Below are 14851 nucleotides of genomic sequence, written 5' to 3' on the forward strand. Positions count from 1 at the left end.
CTAGGGCGTTTTTCCCTAATCCACAATATCAACTCTAAGGTTCATTTTCATCAATAACACAACAATAATTCCATTTCTCAATATCTTACCTACATATGGGTTTTATTATTTGAAAACCCCTCTTTCATAAATTACACAACAACCCTAACTTTTCCCAAAATTACCCAACATCACCAACAAATCAAAATGACCAAAATTAAAGACAAAACTCATAAGATGGAGTAGGGTATCCTTACCTCGAAATTAGAAGCCCAAAGGAGTAGATGAGGAAAAACCAAAGTGCTCCAAATCCACTATTGTTCAGATTGAAACAAAGCCCTCGCGACCCTCTACCTTTCTTACAAAGAACTTAGGGTAGAAACACACTAAACATAGATGAAACCCTAGAGAGAAGTTAAGTGTAGAGAGAGAGAGAGAGAGAGAGCTGAATCTAGGGTTTTGAAATCAAAAGAGATGAAAAAGTGAAGTGTTTATCCGCTACTGTCAACGGATATAACACAGGCTCGCTCGAGCGAAGGATTGGTCGCTCGAGCGACCAGACACAAAGAACCCTCGCTCGAGCGAAGAAAGCCTTGCTCGAGCCAACAATTCAAAGCTTCAGGTCTGCAACCCAGAAGCACGCTCGAGCGAAAGAAAGCTCGCTCAAGAGATGTCACACCCCAAATCCGGGCATGACCGGCCGTGGCCCACAGGGACTTAGCCCAAGGCACACGTAAGCCTAAACACGAATCCAATCACATTGAACAACTGAACAATAGTCCAATAATAAATAATCAAAACTCAATCCAGACATGCCACAATTATAAACGGCAAAATCAACCGTAATCAAAAGCCATCCAAACTTATGGGATATAGACAACCCACATATAAAAAATAATCCTAAATGAACTTCGATAAGAATAAATATAAATATGCACAAGCTTGACATAACACTCTAAACTAAAGGAATGCCCTAGAGGTCCATGCAATTGAGTCCCCGCTACGCCATGAGTCCACTCTAAGTCCTTCTAACACCTGGAAGTGATAAAAACTAAGTTAGCTGATAGCTCAGTGAGTAGCAACATGGATAGTAAATACAGTTTTGAAAACAAGGATAAATTTCAAAATAAGATATATATCACAGAAACTAGATTGGCATACAGTTTGGTAAATACAATCTGTTTCAAAAGAAGGTTCCACAGTTCAACACTTAAAATACTTATGTCTCGCAAGAACATGATAAACAACATTTTCCACTTAAAACAGATTATAACATGAACACCAATAATTTTCTGGGTACCAATAAAAACAAATAATCTGCCACACATTTCTCAGGCTATAAGCCCCGTTGGATCCAATATCGAACTAAGAGTCATCCTCAGGGTGGCACCTGGGCCTTTTCTCAAAGACGATCCGATTGAAGGTCACCTAGTTGTTTTTAAAGGTCTGTTCCTTACAATCGTTGAGCACTAGAGTCATCACGGCCCAACCCGGATCTGTTCCCTAGTGGCCAGAGTCACCACACACAGTGGAATAATTTCCCTGGACTAAAAACACACATGGTCCCAATAATCAATACACATCAGTTTCGCAAAACATGGTAGTTCATCATTATAAACATGAGACCAAAACAAATAGTTTACAGTATGCCAAGTTCACACATGTTTCAGAAATAATTTGATTCAATTGATAATATAATAATTTATCAAAACAGTTTAATCATGAAACAACAATTTAATTTTTCCAACAGTTCAGGGTAGGGGAACATTTATAAAAATATGTAGCATGAAACTACTCACCTGAAACGCAATAATATAATCCTCGAATAGAGTGTAAAAGTCCAACTAGTGGCCTGAACCAAGTATAAAAACTACGCGTCACAATTAATTTAAAAATACTAAAAAAAATAGGAACTAAGTAACCTCAAACTAAAGCGCACTAACACGGCTCAACCCAACTCACCGTTACTCTTAAATATTACCTAAGTTCATATTCTTCAAGGTTTAAAATCACCCAAGACATAGATTCCGATCGAAACTTAACTAAAAATAACTTTAAGATGAAACAGTGTTTTAAACAAGTTTTCCCAATCTATTCGCTAACTTTGAAAATTACAAAACCCACTCCACGCTATTCGAAAAATTCCAATAACCTCCAGATATGATCTAATATATCCTAAGTTTCAAACCCAATTGGTTTCACTTGATTTTCTTATCAAAATAATTATCTACAATTTATTATATCCAAACAGGTTGTTTTCTGCAGCACTTTAAAGAAATTGACGGTTCTCTTAATATACACGAGCAATCAATGCAAGGCCAAAAAGGTACGAAACTAGACTCGTAACCGGTTCTAATGACGGTAATTTGATAATTTTTGGATTTATACCCAAAGAGAACAACACTCCCGAATTTACTGTTTCGGACTGGTTTCCTGGACAGATTTGAATACCTCAATTTATATGGATTTCGACTGCCAAAAATTATGAAAAAAATCAGATATGCAATTCAATATGTAATTGATCTACTGTAAAAATTTCAGATCAAAATTCATTCGTTTGATATGTTTTCTTAATTTTTAAAGTTTGTGACTTTGTACAGAATTTTTGGACTGAAAATTACACCCAATCTTTACACATAAATTTAGCTCCTCAAGTTTCTTAATAGGATGTCTATATACGCAATACATAAACCTACAACCTCTCCATCAATCAACTAAATAATCATAGAGTAAGGATAAAGAACAAAACCTTAAGGAAGAAGAAAGATAAAGACCTAGTACACACCCAAAAATTCCTCCTTGTTTGCAACCCTTCTTTTTCTTCTTCTTATTTTCTCTCAACCCTTCTCTCCCGTGGCTGCTGTTGTTGCCCTATGTGGTGAACAAATAATAGAGTAGGGTTTGTGTTTATTTTATTTTATACTAGTGGTGGGCACACATAGGTCAAATAAATAGATAAATATACAAAACATATATATAAGTTATATGCAACTCAAATGGTAAGAGCCTAACTTATTAATTTTATGGTCTAGAGTTCAAGTCACACCCTCTTCTCTATTTTTTTTTTTTAAATAATAAATCTTGCTTCTAAATCAATGACTTTCACCATAAATTTATTTTAGGTTTAAAAATTAATTAAAAGATCCTCCAATAATATTTAATTTGCACCTTAGAATTCACCACAAAAATATTTGAGATTATAATATTATTATTATTATTTAATTATTTACTTAATTTTTATATTTGGGTTCTCACATTCTCCCCCACTAAAAAAAAGTTTCGTCCTCGAAACTAACCTGAGTAAATCATGAGAATAGATGTGAGTACTTCTCGCGCATCTCGTCCTCGCGTTCCCAAGTCGCCTCTTCAACTAGATGATTACGCCACAGTACCTTAACCAATTTAATGACCTTTGTACGCAACCTTTTCTCTTTCGAATCCAAAATCTGAACAGGTATCTCCTCATACGAAAAATCCTCTCTAATCTGAAGCGGCTCATAATCTATCACATGCGACGGACTGCGCACATATTTCCCCAGCATAGACACGTGAAACACATTATGCACTCCTGCCAACCTAGGGGGTAAAACAACACGGTACACAACCTCATTAACCTTCTCTAATACCTCAAATGGTCCAATGTATCTAGAACTCAACTTTCCTTCATTTCCAAACCTGATGACTCATTTCCATGGTGATACTTTCAAGAATACCATATCCCCCACATGAAACTCTAAGTCTCTCCTACGATGATCAGCATAACTTTTTTGTCTACTCTGAGCTGTCAATAATCTCTCTCTGATGGTGATAATTTTCTGTGTAGCATCCTCCACCAAATCAGGTCCCAACATTTGCCTTTCACCAACCTCATATCAACACAAAGGAGACCTACACTTCCTTCCATACAAAGCCTCATAAGGGGCTACTCCCAAACTAGAATGATAACTATTATTATATGCAAACTCCATAAGAGGCAAATAATCATCCCAATTACCTCTCCACTCCAAAGCACAAGCCCTCAACATATCCTCAAGGGTTTGAATAGTCCTCTCCGATTGCCCATCTGTCTGAGGGTGATAAGCTGAACTAAGATTTAACCGAGTACCCATAGCTGATTGTAACGCACCCCAAAACTTAGACACAAAATGAGGGTCCCGATCTGACACTATTGACACTGGTGCACCATGCAATCTAACAATCTCCTTCACATACAACTGTGCAAATCGAGCTAGAGAATAGGTCATCCGTACTGCAATAAAATGTGCTGACTTGGTTAATCTATCAACAACAACCCAAACTGCATCGTGATTACTACTAGTACGAGGTAATCCGCACACGAAATCCATGATAATATGATCCCACTTTCACTCTAGTATAAGTAAGGGTTGTAGTTTTCCCGCAGGTTTCTAATATTCTACTTTAACTTGTTGACACACCAAACACTGAGCCACAAATTCTGCAATATCTCCCTTTATACCATTCTACCAAAAATGTTCATAAAGATCCCGATACATCTTAGTACTTCCAGGATGAATGCTATAACTATAACTAGAACTATGTGCCTTCATCATAATCTCCTTTCTCAAATCATTACCAGCAGGAACACAAATTCGGCTACGAAATCTAAGCAACCCATCATCACTAACCACAAAGTCTACATGCTTACCCTCTGCCATATCTCCTTTAATACGCTCACACTGGGGGTCAATCTCCTGAGCTAAATGAATCCGTTCTCTCAAGGTCAGCTGAACTTTCAATTGACTACAATAAGCCCTATCACCAGGCGTAACAACCCCAAGCCTCAAACGTCTCATGTCTTCCACCAAACAACTCTCAATAGACAAAGCAGCTACATTTCCAACTATAACCTTCCTACTCAAGGCATCTGCAACCACATTTGCCTTCCCCGGATGACATAATATATTCACATCGAAATCTTTTAGTAACTCAAGCCATCTTCTTTGCCTCAAATTTAGTTCCTCCTGTGTGAAAATATACTTCAAACTCTTATGGTCAGTGTAAATCTCACATGACTCTCCATACAAATAATGTCGCCAGATCTTAAGAGCGAAAATCACTATTGCTAACTCCAAGTCGTGCGTAGGATAATTTCTCTCATGTACTTTCAACTTTCATGACGCATAAGCAATCACCTTCCTATGCTGTATGAGCACACATCCTAAACCCTATCATGAAACATCACTATAAATCACAAAACCACCACCATCAGTAGATAAGGCAAGGATTGGAGCTGATGTTAACCTCTGTTTAAGCTCTTTGAAGTTACACTCACAATCATCATTCCACTCAAACTTTACCTCTTTCCTAGTGAGGTTTATAAATGGCAAAGCAATACAGCAGAATCCTTACACAAACTGTCTATAATATCCAGCAAGCCCTAGAAAGCTACGTACCTCTGTCACAGAAATAGGTCGCAGCCAATCAATAATTGCTATCACCTTCGTGCTATCCATAGATACCCCATCTTTACTCACTACATAGCTCAAAAAGGATACACTGCTCAACCAGAATTCACACTTCTTAAATTTTGCATACAGTCTCTTCTCCTTAAGGATCTAAAATACTACCCTCAAATACTGCTCATGCTCCTCTTTACTCCTCGAATAAATTAGGATATCATCAATAAACACTACCACAAATTTTATCCAGTTAGGGTTTAAATACTCAGTTCATTAAATCCATGAATGTGGCTGGTGCATTTGTGAGACCAAAAGGTATCACCAAGAACTCATAATGCTTATAACGGGTTCTAAAAGCAGTCTTAGGAACATCCTCATCCTTTACTTTCAACTGGTGATAGCCTAACCTCAAGTCAATCTTAGAGAATACTTGAACTCCCTACAATTGGTCAAATAGGTCAACAATACGTGGCAAAGGATACATATTCTTCACTGTGACTTTGTTCGGTTCTCAACAATCAATACACAACCTCATAGACCCATCATTCTTCTTCACAAACAACACATGTGCTCCCCAAGTTGAAACACTAGGCTTAATAAAACATTTCTCTAACAACTTCTATAACTAAGTTTGAAACTCCCTCAACTCCAATGGTGCCATTATATAGGGGACTTTAGAAATAAGTGTTGTGTTGGGACCAAGTTAATGAAAAATTCTACCTCGCGATCTAGAGGAAGTCCAGGTAGATCCTTTGGAAAAACATCAACACAATCACTCACTACAGGCAACTCCTCTAACTTCTATTCTGACAGTTCAATACTCACCACACAAGCTAAATAACCATGATACCCTTTTCTCAATATTTGGTTAGCCTGAAGAGAAGAAATAAAACAGATAGAAGACCCTTTCTTATCTCCCTAAAAGAAAAACTCAAGTTGTCCCAACATAGCAAAAACTACTCCCATTCTAAAACAATCAATAGAAGCATGATGCTTCGTCAACAAATCCATCTCTAAAATCACATCAAAATCCTTCATCTCTAAAGAAATCAAATCCACTAGAAAAATCCTATCATCCATCTTTATCTGACAAGATCTACAGACATCTCCCAATATTACTATTTCTCCAAATGGATTACACATAATAATACAAACATCAAAGGCTCTTAAAGAATAGACAATCCGTGTAAATATCTAGGTGTCAACTATTAACCATCAAAACGAAATCAAGAACGATTCAACACAAGTTTAAATAAAACTAACTTAACCAAACACTACTAAGTACTATAGGGACTCGGACCTCGTCTAAATGATGAAATGCAAGGTATGTAACTTGATAAATCTATAGCTCTGATACCACAATTGTCACACCCCAAATCCGGGCATGACCGGCCGTGGCCCACAGGGACTTAGCCCAAGGCACACGTAAGCCTAAACACGAATCCAATCACATTGAACAACTGAACAATAGTCCAATAATAAATAATCAAAACTCAATCCAGACATGCCACAATTATAAACGGCAAAATCAACCGTAATCAAAAGCCATCCAAACTTATGGGATATAGACAACCCACATAAAAAAAATAATCCTAAATGAACTTCGATAAGAATAAATATAAATATGCACAAGCTTGACATAACACTCTAAACTAAAGGAATGCCCTAGAGGTCCATGCAATTGAGTCCCCGCTACGCCATGAGTCCACTCTAAGTCCTTCTAACACCTGGAAGTGATAAAAACTAAGTTAGCTGATATCTCAGTGAGTAGCAACATGGATAGTAAATACAGTTTTGAAAACAAGGATAAATTTCAAAATAAGATATATATCACAGAAACTAGATTGGCATACAGTTTGGTAAATACAATCTGTTTCAAAAGAAGGTTCCACAGTTCAACACTTAAAATACTTATGTCTCGCAAGAACATGATAAACAACATTTTCCACTTAAAACAGATTATAACATGAACACCAATAATTTTCTGGGTACCAATAAAAACAAATAATCTGCCACACATTTCTCAGGCTATAAGCCCCGTTGGATCCAATATCGAACTAAGAGTCATCCTCAGGGTGGCACCTGGGCCTTTTCTCAAAGACGATCCGATTGAAGGTCACCTAGTTGTTTTTAAAGGTCTGTTCCTTACAATCGTTGAGCACTAGAGTCATCACGGCCCAACCCGGATCTGTTCCCTAGTGGCCAGAGTCACCACACACAGTGGAATAATTTCCCTGGACTAAAAACACACATGGTCCCAATAATCAATACACATCAGTTTCGCAAAACATGGTAGTTCATCATTATAAACATGAGACCAAAACAAATAGTTTACAGTATGCCAAGTTCACACATGTTTCAGAAATAATTTGATTCAATTGATAATATAATAATTTATCAAAACAGTTTAATCATGAAACAACAATTTAATTTTTCCAACAGTTCAGGGTAGGGGAACATTTATAAAAATATGTAGCATGAAACTACTCACCTGAAACGCAATAATATAATCCTCGAATAGAGTGTAAAAGTCCAACTAGTGGCCTGAACCAAGTATAAAAACTACGCGTCACAATTAATTTAAAAATACTAAAAAAAATAGGAACTAAGTAACCTCAAACTAAAGCGCACTAACACGGCTCAACCCAACTCACCGTTACTCTTAAATATTACCTAAGTTCATATTCTTCAAGGTTTAAAATCACCCAAGACATAGATTCCGATCGAAACTTAACTAAAAATAACTTTAAGATGAAACAGTGTTTTAAACAAGTTTTCCCAATCTATTCGCTAACTTTGAAAATTACAAAACCCACTCCACGCTATTCGAAAAATTCCAATAACCTCCAGATATGATCTAATATATCCTAAGTTTCAAACCCAATTGGTTTCACTTGATTTTCTTATCAAAATAATTATCTACAATTTATTATATCCAAACAGGTTGTTTTCTGCAGCACTTTAAAGAAATTGACGGTTCTCTTAATATACACGAGCAATCAATGCAAGGCCAAAAAGGTACGAAACTAGACTCGTAACCGGTTCTAATGACGGTAATTTGATAATTTTTGGATTTATACCCAAAGAGAACAACACTCCCGAATTTACTGTTTCGGACTGGTTTCCTGGACAGATTTGAATACCTCAATTTATATGGATTTCGACTGCCAAAAATTATGAAAAAAATCAGATATGCAATTCAATATGTAATTGATCTACTGTAAAAATTTCAGATCAAAATTCATTCGTTTGATATGTTTTCTTAATTTTTAAAGTTTGTGACTTTGTACAGAATTTTTGGACTGAAAATTACACCCAATCTTTACACATAAATTTAGCTCCTCAAGTTTCTTAATAGGATGTCTATATACGCAATACATAAACCTACAACCTCTCCATCAATCAACTAAATAATCATAGAGTAAGGATAAAGAACAAAACCTTAAGGAAGAAGAAAGATAAAGACCTAGTACACACCCAAAAATTCCTCCTTGTTTGCAACCCTTCTTTTTCTTCTTCTTATTTTCTCTCAACCCTTCTCTCCCGTGGCTGCTGTTGTTGCCCTATGTGGTGAACAAATAATAGAGTAGGGTTTGTGTTTATTTTATTTTATACTAGTGGTGGGCACACATAGGTCAAATAAATAGATAAATATACAAAACATATATATAAGTTATATGCAACTCAAATGGTAAGAGCCTAACTTATTAATTTTATGGTCTAGAGTTCAAGTCACACCCTCTTCTCTATTTTTTTTTTTTAAATAATAAATCTTGCTTCTAAATCAATGACTTTCACCATAAATTTATTTTAGGTTTAAAAATTAATTAAAAGATCCTCCAATAATATTTAATTTGCACCTTAGAATTCACCACAAAAATATTTGAGATTATAATATTATTATTATTATTTAATTATTTACTTAATTTTTATATTTGGGTTCTCACAAGAGAAGAATTGCAACCCTCAGGTCCAGAACCAGACGCAGACGCAAGCTCGAGCGAAGGACTTCTCGCTCGAGTCACCAGATACAAAACTCAACTCTCGCTCAAGTGAAGGAACCCTGGTTCGAGCGAAGGATCTATAACACAGAGCTCGATCAAGCGACAAAAGGCTCGCTCGAGCGAAGGACCAAAATTCTGGGCAGCAACCATTTGCTCCCAATCACACCCAACCTATAGCAATCTTGCCCAAAACATCCTATAACTCAAATACAAAGTATTGAAGGACGGAAATAAGATATAAACCACAATTAACATCCACGGAACCAAGTCTGGATACAACAACCAAAGGAGGAAGAACCGGGATCGCTATAACCTCCCCCACTTAAGGAATTTCGTCTCCAAAATTATGTACAAGTTTTCAAAAACAAGTTTTTTCTCAATTCTCAATAACATTACAATTTAAAATTCCATAACTTGATCCATTACCGGTCATTCCATCTCTTTTCAAGAGGCATATTACAATATATTTTACAACATGCATTATCAACATGCACTTCCTTCAAACCCAACAATTTCTAATATACAAGATTTACAATTCCATATCATATTCAATGTTCATGATATATTTCCATTTCTACAACACATTCAACATATATAACGTTATAATAAACTTCCTTTTCAAGGCAAGTTCTACAATACTTCCATAAACCGGGATATATACAATGTTTTACAACTTAAGACATATTCAATACTCTTAAGGTTCATCAATACAATAAAATATACAACATATGCTCAAACATCCACAAATAGATCCGGATAATTCTCTCGGACCTCCAACTCACGTTCCCAAGTGGCTTCCTCCACTCCGTGATATTTCCACAAAACTTTTACCAAAGGAATGGTCATGCCTCGCAAGACTTGATCCCGCCTATCCAAAACCCGTACCGGTCTCTCCTCATACGAGGCATCCTCGTCAATCTCTAAGTCGGTCCAATCCAATACTTGCGATGGATTCGGCCCATACTTCCGAAGCATGCTAACATGAAATACGTCATGAACTCCGGACAACTACGGTGGCAAAGCTAAACGGTAGGCAACCTCGCCAATCCTCTCAAGGATCTCGAAAGAGCCAATAAATCGAGGGAACAACTTCCCTTTCTTACCAAATCTCATCAAACCCCGCCTAGGTGATATTTTCAGAAAGACATGATCACCCGTCTCAAACGCCAAAGGCCTCCTCCTACGGTCGGCATAACATTTTTGGCGACTCTAGGCTGTAACGAGCCTCTTACGGATAAACTCAACTTTTTTCGTCGTCTCACGAACCAACTCCGGACCCAACAAAGGTGCATCACCCACCTCGGCCCAACAAACTGGAGACCTACAAGGTCGGTCATGCAAGGCCTCAAACGGTGCCATACCAATACTCGACTGAAAACTGTTATTGCAGGCAACACCACCAAGGGCAAGTGCCTCTCCCACGACCCACTAAAGTCAAGGACACAACCCCGAAGCATATCCTCTAAGATCTGAATAGTACGCTCGGACTGCCCGTCAGTCTAAGGATGATAAGCCGTGCTAAAGGTCAACCTGGTGCCCATGGCACTCTACAAACTCTACCACAATCTCGCAGCAAAACGTGGATCTCTATCTGAGATGATCAACACTGGGATCCCGTGCAACCTCACTATGTCCCGAATATACAAGTCGGCAAGATGATCTACCGAATCTCTCACGCGCATAGGGATAAAGTGCGCCAACTTAGTCAACCCGTCTACAACCACCCAAATAGCATCACTACCTCGCTGAGTCCTTGGAAGACCTACAACGAAGTCCATAATGACATGCTCCTACTTCCACTTGGCAATAGGCAAGGGTTGTAACAAACCCACTAGCCTCTGATGTTCGACCTTCACTTGCTGACAAGTAAGGCACTTAGACATAAAAACTGCCACATCTCTCTTCATACCCCTCCACCAAAACTGGCGACCCAAATCACGATACATCTTAGTGCCTCTCGGATGCACCGCAAGGCGTGAATGGTGAAACTCTCGGAGTACCTCCTCTCGGCAAGACTCCAGTACAAACAATCGGTCTCGGTATCTCACACTCAGGTCAGGATACACAGACAAACCCTTCTCAGCCTTCCCACTGGAGATCTTCTCTCGGAGGGATTCCACCTCAAGGTCACCTCTCTGTGCCTCTGACACTCGACTCACAAGTGTAGGCTGTGCAACAACAGAAAACAAGGCCGCAGCCTCAACAGATTCGCCCAGAAGCAAATCAAACTCTCCAGGTGCACCCAATATCTCCCATTCCCGGATGGCTATACAAGCCACATCACTAATGGATTTCCTGCTAAGGGCATCGGCCACAACATTGGCCTTCCCTGGATGATAATGCAACTCGAAGTCGTAATCCTCAATAAACTCCATCCACCTCCTCCGCCTCAAGTTCAAGTCTTTCTGTGTAAACAGATACTTCAGACTCTTATGATCCGAGAACACCTCAAATCTCTCACCATAAAGGTAGTGCCTCCAAATCTTCAAAGCAAAAATCACAGCTGCTAACTCTAGGTCATGTGTAGGGTAATTCTTCTCGTGTATTTTCAATTGACGTGAGCCATAGGCAACCACTTTCCCCTCTTGCATCAACACACAACCCAAACCCTCTCGTGAGGCATCACAATAAATGGCATAACCTGTAATAACCCCGACCTCCGATTAATGCTAATCCATGATTATTTATGTCTAACAGTAATTTAGAAGGAATCCGGAATTAATTTGCATATGTATTGCATTATCTTTGGGTTTTTATCTATTTGCCATAAAATAATCTATTCATGTTTAGACTTTGAACTGCGAATTGAAAGCCTTATCGGCGCCCGATTTCGAAATTAACTTGATATATGCGTTAGTTAGGATTTATAGAATTTTATGGTAGGTTTAATTAAATTTCGGTTCGAAACGATTAAATTAGATTAAATAATGTTAATTTATACTTGTTTGAGTTATTACAAGTTTGCCACTTAGTGGCTTGATTCTAGACAACCTTTAATTGCCTTATTACATACTGGGTGCATCTTTGCTCATTATCTTGTGACCAAAACGTGAGAGAGGGAGAAAATTGAGAGATTTGGGTCTTGGTTCAAGAATTTCATTCACAAGAAAAAAGCTTGAAGATTTGTTCATCTAGTTCATAATTCTAGCACCTAAATTCCAATTTAGAATCTAAGGTATGAAACTAAGCCTTTAATATTGGGTTGAGCTAATTTATGCATGAATTCTAGTAGTTGGAGCTAGAAGATGTGAGAATCAAGCTTACGGAGTAGAAGAGTAGATTAATCCATGCATGCATGCCCAAATTTCCATGTTTTGAGTTGGAATTCTAAGATTTCTTCCATGCATGTGTCAATTTCACTCATATTATAGCCATTCAACTTATTTTCCATCAAATTATTAAGTTTGGTTATGTTTTGGAAGGTTTGAATTCAAAGAGGTTCTTACATGTTGAATTAATAGCATATTCATAAAGTTCATGTTGATTTTGCACAAATTGGTTTACTCTTGGGCCATGATTTCTTGAATTGAAGCTTTAAGCATGTTGTTTTATGGGTTACCAAGTGTTTTCCAAAGTTTTGGCCCAGGAAATTGAGTTTTGGATGATTGAATGTTGAATTTTATGTTTGGAGGTCAATCTGGATTTTCCAGAAATTTGACCCACGCTAGAGCGGGGACTTTCACGCTCGAGCGTGAAGCCTGAGTACATGCACTTCCGCTCGAGCGGCGAGAGTCACGCTCGAGCGTGAAATGCGTATGCCTAGAAGTTTGCGTGTTTTGCAGTCCGCTCGAGCGGGGAAAGCCACGCTCGAGCGAGGGTCTGTGTCACACGCTCGAGCGGGGGATGAGCGCCTGTCAAGCGTGAATTTCCTGCATCCAGCATTTTTTCATAAGTTTGTAGTTCGCTCGAGTGGGGAAGTCCACGCTCGAGCGGGGCTTCTTTTTTTGCATGTCCGCTCGAGCGGGGAAAGCCTTTGAGCGTGGACCTTATCTTCAGCAAAATTTGAGAAATGGTTTTCAATGCATTCTTGCATTCTCATTCCATCCTAGGTATTCCTAGGCCATGTTTAAGACCCTTTAATGAAGATAAGAGATTAGAAACACACTAAGAGCCAACGAAATAAGTTTTGTACAATTAGAACGTGTGTTTCAAGTGTGCATCTGTTATGTGTTGTGTAGGTCACGTGCCACGTACCGTTTGACCAAGTTTACTCCGTCTATCCGTCTCAAGGCCCACTGTGAGTAATAACTCTGTAAAGTTATGTTTAACTTAAGTATTTTCTGACTGGTATGGTATGATTTGTTTTCTGAAATGCTATCTTACGAATTATGAATGAATATCCAATTTTCTGAAAAGTATTTGTGGCACCCTTAGTTCACGTGGCCCTTGTCCGGGGGTAACAATATCGCGGCCAATCTGCACGTGGCCCTCGCCTGGGGGTAACAATACCGCAGCCAATTTGCACGTGGCCCTTGCCTGGGGGTAACAATACCATGGCTACTTGCGCGCAAGATATGGACCTTTATGGTCGTTGGTACCAATTATGCATGTGGGTCTCTGGACCAAATTGATCTGATAGCTAGTGGGTGTACCACGTATGATCTTATGCAAAATCTGAATGTGAACATGAGTGTGTATCTAAATCTATTTCTGTTCTGAAGTCTAAATATGTTCTGATTTAAATACTGGATTCTAACTTGTGCTGGACATCATTTATACAACCCCTTTTCTCCGTTATTATTCACTGGGCTTTCATTCACAGTTTATATTATGTATGTAGGTGAGCCGGCATGTGACCAGAGCCAGACTTGATAGCCTTCTGTTCTGTTTTGTCAGCCAATTGTTGCGCCTCCTGAGGAGGTTCCGGTCGAAGTCTAATGCTATGGCTATTTTTTTGTATTCATGCTAGTCTCTGTATGTGTTTTGTAAAGACAGGTCTTGGGATGTAATACTTTGTAAATATTGGTGTCCTTTGACTGGCATGCTTATGTATATATATACGTTTTGAAATATTCCGTCCCATGTACGTTATCACAGCTCATTGGACCTTATCTATTTTGTATTATTGCTTCCGCAGCCCCTTATTATTTGCTAATCTGTTTAGAGGCCTTTGGTAATTCACGGATTACTGGCCGATTACGGTGCTAAACCTACAAGGGCGGGTTTGGGTCATAACATAACCCAAACCTCTCTCCGAAATAATCAACATAGGAGCGGTGGTAAGTCTAACTTTCAACTCTTGGAACGACTTTTCACAAGTCTCACTCCATACAAACTTGACCCCTTTCCGCGTCAATCTAGTCAATGGTGAAGCTAGCCTAGAGAAATCCTTCACAAATCGGCGGTAATACTCAGCTAATCCCAGAAAACTGTGGATCTCAAAAACACTCTTAGGCTGTGCCCAATCTTGCACTGCCTCAATCTTGGATGTATCAACAGACACCCCTT

The 14851-nt window shown here is 38.4% G+C and overlaps 1 long non-coding RNA gene across 1 annotated transcript; it reads right to left on the reverse strand.

Annotated features, from left to right (window-relative positions):
- Positions 1-755: 755 nt before the first annotated feature.
- On the reverse strand, positions 756-2722 carry LOC145797327 (uncharacterized). Its single transcript, XR_014338723.1, has 2 exons — positions 1779-2722; positions 756-1014 (listed from the first exon to the last, which is right to left on the reverse strand). It is a non-coding gene; the product is annotated as an uncharacterized LOC145797327 (long non-coding RNA).
- Between the last annotated feature and the right edge of the window lie 12129 nt (positions 2723-14851).

The sequence above is a fragment of the Camellia sinensis genome, chromosome 8, assembly GCF_055761805.1.
Source record: "Camellia sinensis isolate YWXY chromosome 8, ASM5576180v1, whole genome shotgun sequence".
In the NCBI taxonomy this organism is placed as follows: domain Eukaryota; kingdom Viridiplantae; phylum Streptophyta; class Magnoliopsida; order Ericales; family Theaceae; genus Camellia; species Camellia sinensis.